The 16,013-nt window shown below is 37.4% G+C and overlaps 1 long non-coding RNA gene across 6 annotated transcripts in view; it reads left to right on the top strand.

The window, feature by feature from the left end:
- Nucleotides 1-16,013, top strand: part of LOC107127201 (uncharacterized) — a 513,156-nt gene that overhangs the window by 155,601 nt on the left and 341,542 nt on the right. Inside the window, exon 2 of one of the 6 annotated variants that reach the window (XR_012418769.1) lies at nt 15,127-15,581. The exons of the other annotated variants lie outside the window; for them this stretch is intronic. This is a non-coding gene — a long non-coding RNA (uncharacterized lncRNA). Of the gene's footprint in view, nt 1-15,126; nt 15,582-16,013 lie in introns of those variants that run through there. 6 annotated transcript variants of the gene reach the window in all.

Below are 16,013 nucleotides of genomic sequence, written 5' to 3'. Positions count from 1 at the left end.
CAGCACCTATTGCTATGGATAAATGGCTGAAAATTCAAAATTGTAGTCTAAATGATGAGTTTAATGAGATTTCCTGTCAGAGAGTGAGTAAAGACTAAGCTTACTTCAGAATCTGTGGGCGTGGAAGTATCCCTGTTTGACCCACATCTGTATCATTGTTAGATACTATCACATACATCTTCAAGGAGTGTGAAACAAATTATTGTTATCTTCATCCAAAGATAGAGGAAATGAGTAGGTTATTTTCAACTTTCTCTCAGTTTCTGACACTTACACAGTGGCCTGAAAACTGAAAATATATCTCAAATTACACTTCCATGACAGAGACATAAGAAAGCAAAATAACTCATCAAAGTATGCAAAGTTCCTAGTTCAGTTCTCTGGAAAGGAGAGGGTGGCAAGTAGACAGATTTTCTGTCACTCTGATCTAATGGTAACTAACTGTCATAGAAAATGTGTTAGGTATCAGTCCAAAAGGCTTTTTAGATAACACTTGAAGCCTCAACTTATAGCCAGTATCTGAGCATTCATAAATACACACCTCTAATTTCTGTATATTTTCCTCTTGTACATAGGCACACTTACTTTTCCCTTTTTTTCTCATTCATCAAATATGCCTTCATTGCTCAAACCATCATTTTTATCAGTGGACTCTCATGGCATACTATCTGCAAGTCAACAAGCCATAAACTGAGCAAATCTATCCATTAAAAAATCATGCAATGACTCAAATTGATGATCCAGTTTAATTTGTCAAGCATCCTCATTGATCTCATCTGACTGTGAATCAATTTGCTGCCAAATATGTATGTGTGCGTTTCAGTTTCACTGCAAGTTAAAGATTCATTTTTTCAAAGAGATTTTATGTTCAATAAACCATCCCACTTGACTCGAAGAGATTCTTCCTGAGATACTGGTAAGTAAATAGAAGTTTTGGAAATTTGCTTACGATCTTATTTGAAATAAAGGCAAAGTTTTAAGTTGTCATTTGGATTGAGGATTAGGAGAAATAGTATTAATGTTATGGTGAAGATTATTTCTGGCATATTTAATTACAATATGTGGCTAAAGTAACACAAATAGGCAATGACAACAGATTACATACTTATTGGTACAAAAGAGAAGGATTCAATTATTAGAATTTTTGTTAAAATATCAACATTATGATCAGTGACTAATGTTTAACATCATTAAGTTCAGGCTTTTATTAAATTTTGGAACTAATTTTATAATGTTAACATTAATTCTACAGAACTCACCAATACAGCAGGGATTCAGTTTTTATATCTACATTGCATTTTTATCTACCTCCAAATTTTACTGATTGCATCCAGAAATAATTTGCCTTTTTTCTGACCACTGCAGATATGTTTTGTTTGCACCCTGCAATTTGGAGGGAAAAAAAAAAGCTAAACTAAATACTCAGTTTACCTCATGATATTCAGTTTACCTCATCATCCTACATGTGTATATCTTGTCCCTTCAAATCATCTGGTCCCAATAAACATGAATCATGCCATCAAAGAACATACTAGTTTTCTCTTAAAGCTGGAAGATATTACCACTGACTTGGTAGCTTAGAAAACACACATTTATTTTATTTTATTTTATTTTATTTTTATTTTTTTATTTTTTTTTTTGAGACGGAGTCTTGCTCTGTCACCCAGGCTGGAGTGCAGTGGCCGGATCTCAGCTCACTGCAAGCTCCGCCTCCCGGGTTTACGCCGTTCTCCTGCCTCAGCCTCCCGAGTAGCTGGGACTACAGGCGCCCGCCACCTCGCCCGGCTAGTTTTTTTGTATTTTTTAGTAGAGACGGGGTTTCACCGTGTTAGCCGGGATCGTCTCTCGATCTCTTGGCCTTGTGATCCGCCCGTCTCGGCCTCCCAAAGTGCTGGGATTACAGGCTTGAGCCACCGCGCCCGGCCACATTTATTTTATTATAATTACAGAGGCCTGAAGTCACACTGGGCTAAGATCAAGATGTCAGCAGAACTGTGTTTTATTCTGGAAATGATAAGAGATAATCTATTTTCCCAGCTTCTTGGGGATGCTTGCATTCCTTTGCTCCTGGCCTCATTTCAGTAGTTACATCATTCTGACCTCTGCCTCCACTGTCCCACATCCCCTTCTCTGACTCTTATTCTCCTGCTTCCTATAAGGACTCCTGCAATTATTCTGAGCTCACCCAGATTGTCCAGAGTAATCTCAGGAGCCTTAAATTAGCTACATCTACAAACTCCCTGTTGCCGTGTAAGGTAAATTATTCACAGGCTCCACAGGGTTTGGGAGCCATCATCTGCTTAACCAAAAGAGCCATGTAGGAAGGGTTTCAGGTATTTTTTTAAAAGAGTTGAATAAAAGATTTTCAGTTTTATGCATAGATATAGATTTCCTATTTTATAAATTGATTTTACAATGTGCATTTGAACTTTTGTTTTTTCCTGGCTCGTTTTCTCATTTCTTTATATTGCTATGCACTTATTTGTTGTTTTTTGTTTTTGTACATCTTTTCTAGAACCCGGAATTTATTTATTTGTTTGAGGAAAGAAACAACAAAGTTAGTCAAAACTTTTTAACATTAGAAGAATAGAATAAATTATCCACAAACATTTTGGACATTAATCATATTTTACATGATTTGCACAATTAGTCTTTGGAAAATGTGGATGAGAAATGGGAAGCACATGTATTTTTTTATACATTTTTTCTTAAGAAATTACTCTGAGTTTCAGCACTTAGGTGGTGACCTTATTTTTCTTTTCTTTGGGAAGATACGGCTATTTATTAAACGGTAATTTTCCCCTACACTGAAAGCCATAAAATCCTGTGAAAGTTGTATATTGTCCACAGTGCCACTTTAGTGGAGGTTCTTCTAAAGGTTTATAGTAACAAACTGAAGAAAGATATTTAACCCAGTGACTGTTTCATCCTTTATATAGATGAGAAAGGTAACTAAGTCCTCATCTGCTTCCTCAATGGATACAATTTTTGCATTTCAATGTGTTTTTATCATATTCAGTCCTAATAAACTATGAGAGTTATGAATGATTATGAGAGATACAAGTTACTTTCTCTTTGGAAAATATACAATTCTTTGTATTTTATCCTTCATTTATATAACTTTTATACATGTTGTATCTTTGCATATAAAGATGGGAAGAAATAAGCAAGTGATAATTTATTTTTGCGACTATTGTTATAATAGATAATACATACTGAGCTCCTCCTCTGTGCTAGGCACTTAGTACCTCATATCTACCCATTTAATCCTCAAAACAACCCCATGAAATAGATACTTTTAATACCTCCTAGTCTACAATTGTGGAAACGTGGAGACACAAAGCTTAAACAGCTTTCCCAAAATTATATTAATGGCCACTAATGTGGAGGAGTGATGTGCACTTAAGTCAACGGTCTTGGAAGTCCACATTCTTAGCTGAAAGGGAAATCTACCTTTATTAAAGGTATGAGATGGAGCTAAGTTTCTTCATCTGTATTCTGTAAGTTGGTTATTATAATAATAAACACTATAGGATTCTCAGTTCTCAAAAACAAAAAATAAGGGGGGAAAAAGGACAGCCTGTGATGTAAAATGTAAATGTGCCAAGTAGTTTACAACTACAGACTTTCAAGGATTTAGTCAAGCTTACAATCATTCCAAAGTACTCATGAACAAAGTTCTGAATGATATAAAGGTGAATTAGAGACTGCCATTGCCATTGTTGTTGCCTCAAAGGAGCCCTAGCAGGTCTGGTATGACTTATAGTAAATCTCCATACAGTCTATGAAATAGTGTTAATAAAATTTTCAACCCTTCTGAGCGCACAAAAAACAAACTCATTCTGACAAATTTCTATGACAAATCCTAATCTGAGACAAAGGCCACAGAGAGATCTGTTCCAAACCTGCAGGAGGCATCACAAAGCAGTCCTTGCTGCTAGTGTAGCCTTTACTTCATTGGTATTTTGGAAACTTAAAATTCACCTTATTTATTTGTATTTGAGTCATTTTACTAATATTCTTGATTCATCATTCCTACTGAATAGGAGTCATCTTCAGTATTCCAGCATCCAATCCCAAGAGCAGCAATTCTAATTTGTGATTCCTACCTGGTGACTGGGACCTGACTACTTGCTGAAAGAATTTGGCTCTGCTGTCTCCCTGCTTACTCACGCTTTGTGAGTAGCATCCAGTCTATTTCTTAGTGACTGACACCCTTTGACTAGCACAGTTGAACTTAGTTAAACAAAAATGTATTGAGTGTAAAGTGATTTAATATCCAATCTCTGGAGTCAAATCTTGGCTCCATCATTTACTAGCTGCGTGGCTGTGAGGCAGTTACTAACCTTTGTGATTCCAGTTTACCTGCCTCTAAATAAAGTAACAAAAACAAACCAACAAAAACAAAAGTAACAAAAATGTTTGGACTTTTCTATGTATACAAACTTGAGAAAAAATAAGAGAATTAATACTCGAACTGACAAAATCAACAATTGTGTCATAACCCATGAGAATATGGAGGGGAAAAAGGAGTAAATTTATGCATTTCACCTTCCTATCATCTCTATCCAGGATTTTATGTTGGACGTATCATGTCTGGCATGACATGGGATCTAGTAAGACTGAAATTAGAAAGAAGTACAAAGAACTGAGTGGATGCAGGAATCTAAGAGACATAGTTGTAGGGAAAAAGCATGGGCAAGTGTGGTTTGGTCAAGTGACTTGTCAAAAAAGGAGCCAGCATATAAGAGACTAAGTGGAGTTGCCCAGAAAAAGCAGGTGAGGTGACTGGAAACTGCACCTGGGGGAAGCCATGAGTAGGGCCATTTAATTATGCAGGTTGATGTCTCTTCCCTCAAGTCACTTTTAATGAGCTGGGAGTCTGAAGTGGCTGAGATTCCTTTGACAGCAGTGTGGTTCAGGTTCTGCCCAGCACCTAACATGAGAAGCAAGGTCTCTAAAATCATGCATCCACTGAAAGTCACAAAATCACAGAAAATTATCTCATTTTCTTTTTACATTAGAAGACCAATGTCTATGTTGTTGGGGTACTTTTCTTTCTGAACGTTTCTAATATTTCAAGGATTCTATTGTGCAACATGGATAAAGGGGAAAACATTCTCGGTATGTCACCCCTATATTCACATTGGTCACAAATGAGAAGAAAGGTAAATTTCTAATTTTTTTCTTGTTAAAATTTAGAAATTGCTGGAACATCAGTTGAGATCATGATTTTACACATATGCTGCAGTGGCTTTGATTTCAGTTTGTGGAAACAGTTAACAATTTTATTTATACTGGGAAGATAAAACATTCTATTCTTTCTCAAATGAACAGGAGCTGTGGGCTTATGGTCCTATCTTCTTTTCCTAACATATAGGAGATGTTAGAGTGTTGGTGTGGGCACTCACATATGACACATGGGGGTTGGACTAGAGTGGGGCAGTGGGAGTATAAGTAAGAGTCTCCTAAAGTCCTTATTAAGTGTAACCAGGAGTATACGCAAAATAAACTGGCTTTTATGTACAGCGCTCACTATTCCTGAAGGCTGTTCTGGATTATATAATTCAGTGAGCTTCCTTCAGGGCCATAGCTTCATCAAAAAATCAAGGAAAATTTCAATTCAATGGTAGGATTACTGTACATATTAGAAGTGATTAGCTGCATTCATGAATCCATAATCACACCTGCAAATGAGGAATGAATCTATAGAAATAGGAAGCATTTCAAAGCCATGAATATGCATGCAGTGTGTGTTACCAGAAATATCATAATAAAAATAGTTTGTAAGTATCCAGGATCCAGCAATACTGCTGTTATTTTCCAGATGTCAGAACTCAGTCATTTTGACCAAAACAAATATACCTGAAGTTCAGTATTGAGAAGTTACCATGCATGTGCTCATTTCAGAAAAGCCAGTTTTATATGTGTTAGAGACACATAACTACTCTGAGAAGTGGCTTCAGGGGTACCAAGAAAGCTCAATCAATACTTCATTCACCCTGTCTATATATCCTCTCCCCCAAAATAATATTTATGTGTTGGCTGATGCCTGGATTTTTCTTTATTAAAACTTTACTTTTAGTTTATTAAGGCTATGTTTATAATTTTTAAATGGTAGAAAATACCCCATGCCCACAAATTTAAAACAAACCCTGCCATCAGCCTGTTAGCCTTAAAAAATATAAATTATAGATGATCTCTTAAGGGACATTTTTAATAGAGAATATTGGAGATAGCATGAGGTCTTTGAGGTTTGGGAATTTGGGTTAAATATATGTTTGCAATACTGCAATTAAGTCCAGATGAATATATTAGATACACCTGAAGACACACAGTACTTTCTGATTTTCTAACCCTCCATTCATAATATTGGCTTTATACTTTCATTACTTTCTGAATAATGGCAACTGAGAATTATGGATGTATAAAAATGAGGCTTACTCAGAAGCAAACAACACCACACTAAAACTACAAAGGCATTGGGAAGTTAATTTTCCTTTATTCTAATTACATTGGCTTCTTCTCTCTAGATTTAGAGCTTAAATTACCAACTTCTTTGTGAATCATATATTGATGTCATCAATACTCATTAGTGTTACAAACCTCTTGGGGGAAAGCAATGGTGAAGCCTTAGAAACATGTAGTTTTATGGAACACTGATTAACCCTATAAATATGTGCCAAAGAGGAGAATCCTTGGGAAATGCCTGTTTCATTAAAATCCTCACTTTGTATTCTAATAGATCACCTTGCTGTCTGGAGAAGACAAACTAATTAAAATAACAAGAGCTATTTCTTTCTTTTAACCAGTTAGGTGTCTTTTTTGAAAGATAGATTTTCTGTTGGTAAACCTTCACTTTATTTTACCTAATTTAATTAGGATATGAATTGAGTGATGATGCAATATGATCATAACAATGCAAATATTGAGATATTTGTTGAGTCTTAGAATATCATATAATATGATATGAATATAAGAAGAAGCAAATTTAAATGAATAAATACGTATTTTTAAGGACTGTTCTGGGCCAATTATTATTCAATGATGAAGATAAGGAAAGTGCTCCCCTTTTAGATTCCACAATATAGGAAATGAAACCAATTAATAACCAGGTAGCACACAATATTATATGGTGCTTAATATAGTCTGAATCTGTGTCCCTGCCCCAATCTGATGTTTAATTGTAATCCCCAGTGTTGGAGCCGGGGACTGGTGGGAGGTGACTGGATCAATGGGCAGTTTCTTATGGTTTAACAGCATCCCCTGGTGTTGCTCTTGTGATAGTTATCATGAGATATGGTTGTTTAAAAGTGTGTAGCACCTCCCTGCCTCTTGGTCTTGCTCCTGCCACGTAAGATACCTACTTGTGCTTTGCCTTCTGCCACAAGTAAAAGTTCCCTGAGGTCTCCCTAGAAGCAGATGCTGCCCAGCTTCCTATAAAGCCTGTGGAACCATGAGCCAATTACCTCTTTTCTTTATAAATTATCCAGTCACAGTGATTTCTTTATAGTAGTGTGAGAATGGACTAATACAGAAAATTGGTACTGAGGAGTGAGACATTGCTATAAAAATATCTGAAAATGTGGAAGCACTTTGGAACTGGCTAATGTGCAGAGGTTGGAAGAGTGTGGAGGGGTCATAGGAAGACAGGAAGATGAGGGAAAACTTGGAACTTCCTAGAGACTTTTTGAATGGTTGTGACCAAAATTATGATAGTCATATGGACAGTGAAGTTCAATCTGAGGAGATCATAGATGGAGATGAGGAACTTATTTGAAACTGGAATAAAGTTAACTTTTGCTATGCTTAACAAAGAGCCTGGCTTGGGAGCCTGGCTGTGGTATGTCCCTGCTCTAGGGATCTGTAGAAATTTGAACTTGAAAGTGATGATTTAGGGTTTCTGGTAGAAAAAAATATCTAAGTAGCAAAGAATTCAATATGTGACCTGGCTACTTCTAACAACCTACTCATATGCATGAGCAAAGAAATGAGCTAAAACTCAAACTTATATTTAAGAAGGAAGGAAAGTGTAAAATTTTGAAAAATTTGCAGCCTGGTCTTGTGGCCATGTGAAAAAAGGAAAAAAAAAATTCAGTGGAAGATTTCAAGCAGTTCAAGCAAGCTGCAGAATTTTGCATAACTAAAGAGGAGCCAAATGTTAATAGCCGAGATAATGAGGAAGCCGCAAAGGCATTCTAGAAATGTCCTGACAGTCTTTCCCATCACAGACCCAGAGGCATGGTTTCATGGACTGGAACCAGGAGTCGGCTGCTCTGCACAGCCTTGGGACATTGCTCCCCGCATCCCAGTTGCTCCAGCTCCAGCCATGACTCAATGGGTTCCAGACATAGCTCAGGCCACTGCTTCAGACAGTGTAAGCCATAAGTCTTGGCAACTTTCACGTGGTGTTAAGCTGGTGGGCACAGAGAATGCAATTGTTAATGTTTGAGAACCTCCACCTAGAACTCAGAGGATGTATGGAAAAGCCTGAATGTCCAAGCAAAACCTGCTTCAGGGACAGAGTCCTCCTGGAAAACCTCTACTAGGACAGTGCAGAGGGGAAATGTGAAGTTGGAGCCCCCACACAGATTCCCCACTGGGGCACTGCCTAGTGGAGCTGTGGGAAGAGGGCCACCCTCTTCCAGACGCTAGAATGGTAGATCCACCAGCAGTTTGCACCTTGCCTTTGGAAAAATGCAAGCACTTAAAGCCACTCTTTGAGAGTAACTGCATGGGCTGAAGCCAGGAAAGTCATGGGGCAGAGTTGCCCTTGGCAGACCACTCCTCACACCAGTGTGTCCTGGATGTGGGACATGGAGTCAAAGGTGATTGTTTGAGATCTTTAGGATTTAATGACTGTCCTGCTGGATTTTGGACTTGCATGAGGCCTGTAGCTTCTTTCTTTTGTTGGATTCTCCTATTTGGGATGAAGTATTTACCCAATGCCTGTACTCCCATTGTACCTTGGGAATAGCTTACTTCTCTTTTATTTTACAGACTCATAGGTAGAAGGAACTTGCCTTGTCTCAGATGAGAATTTGAACTTTGGACTTTTGAGTTAATGTTGGAATGAATTAAGACTTTGGGGGTTATTGAGAAGGCATAACTGTATTTCAAAATATGAGAAGAACATGAGATTTAGGAGGCGCCATGGGCTAAATAATATGGTTTGGATCTGTGTACCTCCCCAGATCTCATGTTCAATTATAATCCCCAGTGTTAGAGGTGGGGACTGATGGGTGGTGATTGGATCATGGGGGCAGTTTCTAATGGTTTAACGCTATCCTCCTAGTGCTGTTCTTGTGATAAAGCTCTCACAAGATCTGGTTGTTTTAAAGTGTGTGGCACTTCCCCTCACCTTGGTCCACCTCTTGCCATATTAAGATAAGCCTGCTTGCGCTTTGCCTTCTGTCATCAATAAAACCTCCCTGGAGCCTCCCCAGAAGCAGATGCTGCCATGCTTCTTGATATGGTTTGACTCTGTGTCCTCACCCAAATCTCATCTTGAACTGACTCCCATAATTCCCATTGTTGCGGGAAGGACCTGGTGGGAGATCTTTGAATCATGGCAGTGGTTTCCCCCATATTCTTCTCATGGTAATGAGTAAGTCTCATATGATCTGACAGTTGTACAGTTAGAAACTCCTTTTGCTTGGCTCTCACCCTCTCTTTGCCTGCCTCCATAAGTGCAAGACTTGACTTGCTCCTCCTTGCCTTCCATCATGATAGTGAAGGCTTCCCTAGCCATGAGGAACTGTTAAGTCCAATTAAACCTCTTTCTTTTGTAAATTGCCCAGTCTTGGGTCTATCTTTATCAGCAGCATGAAAATGGACTACTACATTTCCTGTTAAGCCTGTGGGACTGTGAGCCTATTAAACCTCTTTTCTTTATAAATTACCCAGTCTCAGGTATTTATTTATAGTAGTATAAATGGACTAATACAGTTCTTAATATCATAAGGAAAATCCAACAACTCACAGGATGCAACAATTGTGATGACATATACTGGGGACATATAAATCAGTCTTGTGAGTAGAGAGTGGTAAGGGACAGTTTTCCAAAGAAAATTTTTTAAAGCTGTGAGCAGTGGGGTAAATAGAAAACATCAAAACACCAACAGAATATTCTAAGAATGTTCGAAGTAAAGAATTGTTATGTGAAAAATGTATTTCATTAGGGAGACTCAAGTGTACCCTTTACTGAGGAGAAGAGAAGCAGAGCACAGTCTGAAGAAAAAAAAAAGGGACTATATAATACACATCCTTTTAAGGCATATACAAGGCTTGAATCTCATCTTTAAACTAGTGGAGAACATTGTATAATTTTAAACCAAAACTACATGTGCTTCCTCAGGTACTCTGAGACCAAAGGTAAGAGTTCCGTCAGTAATTAGTTTAGCAGTCAATACTCAGTAGCAAATAGATATTTTCTTTTGCTATCTCTCTCTCTGATTATATTTCTCTCTTTCCCCTTCCTTCCCTCATTCCTCATTCTCCCTTCATGTTTTTGGATTCTCTTGATAGCTCTTTCTGTCTCACACACTTATAAATGTTTCCTAATGAATAAGTTTTTAAAAAGTGAGTACATATTAGCACTCATTGACTTACATTCAAAGTTTTGAAAGAAAAAAGAATGTCAGTCAAGAATCTGTTTTATAAACTTTTTTTCTATTCTCCCTCTTAAGTCCATCAAACAAGAATTTTATATTCAGCAAGACTGTATTTCAAAACTTAAGGTGAAATAAATAACTTCACAGATAAACAAAAACTGAAAGAATTATCGATAGCCTGTTCACTTTATAGAAAAGATTAAAAGGGAATCTTCAGACTGTAAGCAAGTGACTTCCAACTATAATTTGAATCCACATAAAAAAAGAGAGAGCACTAATACAGGTAATTTTGTAATTATAATAATCAGAATAAATGCCAACTTATTTTTCTTTCTTCCCTGATATGATTTAATAAGCAGCCAAATGAAACAATGTGTATGTAATTGTGTTGTTGTACTTATAATATAGAAATGTAAGGTATTTGACAAAATACCGCAAAAGAGATGGATTGAGAGTAAACCTCAGTTACCATAGGGCAATGACACCTGGTGATAACTCAAATCCACAGGAACAAATGAAAGAACTAGAAATGATAAATGTTAATATAATATACCCTCTAATTATAACTGGTTCTTTTTTCTTCTCTTTATTTAAAATATATAAAAATAAAAATATTATTTATAAAACAATCTAATACAGGGCAGCAGGACACATTATTTGAAAGTGAACACAGAACATTCAGTATAGTCTATATTGTAGGCAAAACAACAAGCCAAATCATATCTAAAACGATTGAATCTCCAAAAGTATTTTCTGTAATCATAATGCAATAAACTTACAAATCAAAAGCAGAAACAATTTTGGAAATTTGCAACTATATGAAAAATTTAAAAACAACGTTTTGATTCTCCTTGGAGTGCGGAATAATAGGCTCCCTTAAAAAAATTTTAAGAGCGTCACCCTCAGAAACTCTTAGAAAATGGAATCCAGCAGACATTTCCCGTGAGGGTCGGGAGAAAGACCCACACGTCAAACGTGGTACCTGAATACGCACCAATTAGCTCCCCAAAACAACAAAACCCGCAACCCCCATCCCCCTACTAATACATAACTCAAAGGGAGTCAGAACTCCAGTGTAGTAAAGAAAGCTTAGGAAAAGATTTAAGTTCTGAGGAGTCCAAATATTAATTAAGAGCAAATCAGGGACCCCTTGCCCTCCCGCTACCACAGAATCTAAGACCTTTCAGCTTCCAGCCAGAGGCTGGGGATCCCGAGCAAAAGCCTTCCTCGGACATCAAGGGCTTCCTTGGTCTCAAGGACTCCCAGGGCAAACCTAGTTCCCCCCAAAACTTGAAGTCAGAGAAGCTGCGGCTACTCATTCCACAAAGTGCTGGCACTTAACACCCACAACCTGGAAGGCTGTGGACCGATTCCTCTAGGGTGGTGACCTCCCATCAGCAAAAGGTGTCATGGTTTGGAATGTTCATTGTCGCTGAGGACTTGGTTAGAGTCTCAGGGCATAAAGACCTTTTTTCACCGTTACCTAACTTTTTCCCCCTCTCAAGATTTTTTTTTTTTTTTGGTATGTTGTACAGCAGTATATTTTTTCACTTATTTATTCCATTAGTAGATACAGTTTGTACAATGTACAATGGTTTCATTTCAGAAAATAAAAAAATTTCAAACCATGAAAAAAATTGTATTTATAATGACCTAAAAATAATAAAATACCTAGGTATAAGTTTAAATATGGAAGTGCAAAGCTTACATAAAACAATAATTATATAGTTTTATGTTTTATAAAACTATAAAACATTGTTCAAGTAAATTAAAGAAGACCTAAATAAATTGGCATTCCATGTCCATAGATCAGAAGACTTACTATTAACAAGGTTAATATTCCCCAGGTTGATGTATAGATTCAATAAAATTCTATAAAATCTCATCTTGTTCTTTTTTTTTTTTTTTTTTTTTTTTTTTTTTGAGACAGAGTCTCGCTCTGTAGCCCGGGCTGGAGTGCAGTGGCCGGATCTCAGCTCACTGCAAGCTCCGCCTCCCAGGTTTACGCCATTCTCCTGCCTCAGCCTCCCGAGTAGCTGGGACTACAGGCGCCCGCCACCTCGCCCGGCTAGTTTTTTGTATTTTTTAGTAGAGACGGGGTTTCACGGTGTTCGCCAGGATGGTCTCGATCTCCTGACCTCGTGATCCACCTGTCTCAGCCTCCCAAAGTGCTGGGATTACAGGCTTGAGCCACCGCGCCCGGCCCTTGTTCTTTTGAAGAAATTCATAACATGATCTTAAAATTTATATCAAATTCAAGGGATCCAGACTAGCCCAGATAATTTTGGAAACGAAGTGATTTTAGAGCACTCATTATTTCCAATTTCAAAACACACTACAAAGTCACAGTAATCAAAATGATTCAATACTGGTGAAAGAACAGACATACAGATTAATGGAAGATAATTGAGAGGCCAGAAATAAAATAAACTTTATATATCTATAGTAAATTGGTTTTCCACTAGGAAACCAAGACAATGCACTAGGAAAGAATACTGTTTTCAACAAGTGATACAGAATGAATCTATGAATTATTTTGGGCAGTATGGCCATTTTCACAATATCAATTCTTCCTATCCATGAACATGGAATCATTTTCCCTTTGTTTGTGTCCTCTCTTATTTCCTAGAGCAGTGGTTTGTAGTTCTCCTTGAAGAGATCCTTCACATCCCTTGTAAGTTATATTCCTAGATATTCAATTATCTTTGTAGCAATTGTGAATGGGAGTTCACTAATGATTTGGCTGTTTGTCTATTATTGCTGTATAGGAATGCTTGTAATTTTTGCACATTTATTTTTTATCCTGAGACTTTGCTGAAGTTGCTTATCAGCTTATGGAGATTTTGGGCTGAGACAATCGGGTTTTCTAAATGTACAATCATGTCATCTGCATACAGAGACAATTTGACTTCCTCTCTTCCTATTTTGAATACCCTTTATTTCTTTCTCTTGTCTGATTGCCCTGGACAGAACTTCGAGTACTATGTTGAATAGGAGTGGTGAGAGAGGGCATCCTTGGCTTGTGCCAGTTTTCAAAGGGAATGCTTCCAGGTTTTGTCCATTCAGTATGATATTGGCTGTGTGTTTGTTATAAATAGCTCTTATTATTTTGAGATACGTTCTATCAATACCTTGTTTATTAACGGTTTTTAGCATGAAGGGATGTTGAATTTTATCAAAGGCTTTTTCTGCATTTATTGAGATAATCATGTGGTTTTTGTCATTGGTTCTGTTTATGTGATGGATTACATTTATTGATTTACCTATATTCAACCAGCCTTGCATCCCAGGGATAAAGCCAACTTGATAATGGTGGGTAAGGTTTTTGATGTGCTATTGGATTCAGTTTGCCAGTATTTTATTGAGGATTTTTGCATCGATATTCATCAGAGATCTGGCCTAAAATTTTCTTTTTTTGTTGTGTCTCTGCCAGGTTTTGGTATCAGGATAGTGCTGGCCTCATAAAATGAGTTGGGGGGGGGTCCCTCTTTTTGTATTGTTTGGAATAGTTTGGAATAGTTTCAGAAGGAATGGTACCAGCTGCTCTTTGTATCTCTGGTAGAATTCGGCTATGAATCCGTCTGGTCCTGGGCTTTTTTTGGTTGGTAGACTATTAATTACTGCCTCAAATTCAGAACTTATTGGTCTATTCAGGAATTCAACTTCTTTTTGGTTTATTCTTGGGAGGGTGTATGTGTCTAGGAATTTATGAATTTCTTCTAGATTTTCTAGTTTATTTGCATAGAGGTGTTTATAGTATTCCCTGATGGTAGTTTGTATTTCTGTGGGATCAGTGGTAATATCCCCTTTATCATTTTTTACTGTGTTTATTTGATTCTTCTCTCTTTTCTTCATGAGTCTGGCTAGCAGTCTATCTATTTTGTTGACCTTTTCAAAAAACCTCCTGGATTCATTGGATTTTTGAAGGGTTTTTGTGTGTGTGTGTCTCTATCTCCTGCGGTTTTGCTCTGATCTTAGTTATTTCTTGCCTTCTGCTAGCTTTTGAATTTGTTTGCTCTTGCTTCTCTAGTTCTTTTACTTGTGATGTTAGGGTTTCAATTTTAGATTTTCCCTGCTTTCTACTGTGGGCATTTAGTGCTATAAATTTTCCTCTACACAGAGCTTTAGTCATGTCCCAGAGGTCCCAGAGGTACATTGTGTCTTTGTTCTCATTGGTTTCAAAAACTTATTTATTTCTGCCTTAATTTCTTTATTACCCAGTAGTCATTCAGGAGCAGGTTGTTCAGTTTCCTTGTAGTTGTGCAGTTTTGAGTGAGTTTCTTAATCCTGAGTTCTAATTTGATTGCACTGTGGTCTGAGAGACTGTTTGTTATGATTTCTGTTCTTTTGCATTTACTGAGGAGTGTTTTAATTCCAATTATGTGGTCAATTTTAGAATAAGTATGATGTGGTACTGAGAAGAATGTCTCTGCAGAAACCCTACAAGTCAGAAGAGAGTGGGGGGCCAATATTCAACGCCTTTTTTTTTTTTTTTTTTTTTTTTTTGAGACAGAATTCTGCTCTTGTTGCTGAGGCTGGAGTACAATGGTGTGATCTCAGCTCACCACAACCTCCACCTCCCAGGTTCAAACAATTCTCCTGCCTCAGCCTCCCAAGTAGCTGGGATTACAGGTATGTACCACCATGTCCAGCTAATTTTTTGTAATTTTAGTAGAGACAGGATTTCTCCATGTTGGTCAGGCTGATCTCGAACGCCTGACCTCAGCTGATCCACCGACCTTGGCCTTCCAAAGCGCTGGGATTACAGGCATGAGCCACTGCGCCTGACCTCAACATTCTTAGAGAAAAGAATTTTCAACCCAGAATTTTATATCCAGCCAAACAAAGCTTCATAAGTAAAGGAGAAAGAAAATCCTTTACAGACAAGCACATGTTGAGAGATTTTATCACTACTGGGCTTGCCTTATAAGAGCTCCTGAAGGAAGCACTAAACACGGAAAGGAAAAACCAGTAACAGCCACTGCAAAAACATACCAAATTGTAAAGGACATTGACACTCTGAGGAAACCATCTGAATTAAAGGGGAAAATAACCAGCTAGCATCATAATGACAGGATCAAATTCACATATAACAATATTAACCTTAAATGTAAATGGGCTAAATCCCTCAATTAAAATAACACACTGGCAAATTGGGTAAAGTGTCAAGACCCATGGGTGTGCTTATTCAGGAGACCCATGTAATGTGCAAAGACACACATAGGCTTAAAATAAAGGAATAGAGGAATATTTACCAAGCAAATGGAAAGAAAAAAAAAAAAAAGCCGGGGTTGCAATCCTAGTCTCTGATAAAACAGACTTTAAACCAACAAAGATGAAAAAAGACAAAGGTTATTACATAATGGTAAAGGGATAAATGCAACAAGAAGAGCTAACTAT

Source organism: Macaca fascicularis, chromosome 1 (genome assembly GCF_037993035.2).
Source record: "Macaca fascicularis isolate 582-1 chromosome 1, T2T-MFA8v1.1".
In the NCBI taxonomy this organism is placed as follows: Eukaryota; Metazoa; Chordata; class Mammalia; order Primates; family Cercopithecidae; genus Macaca; species Macaca fascicularis.
The sequence above is the reverse complement of the archived record's forward strand: the minus strand, read 5'-3'. Positions and strand labels throughout refer to the sequence as shown.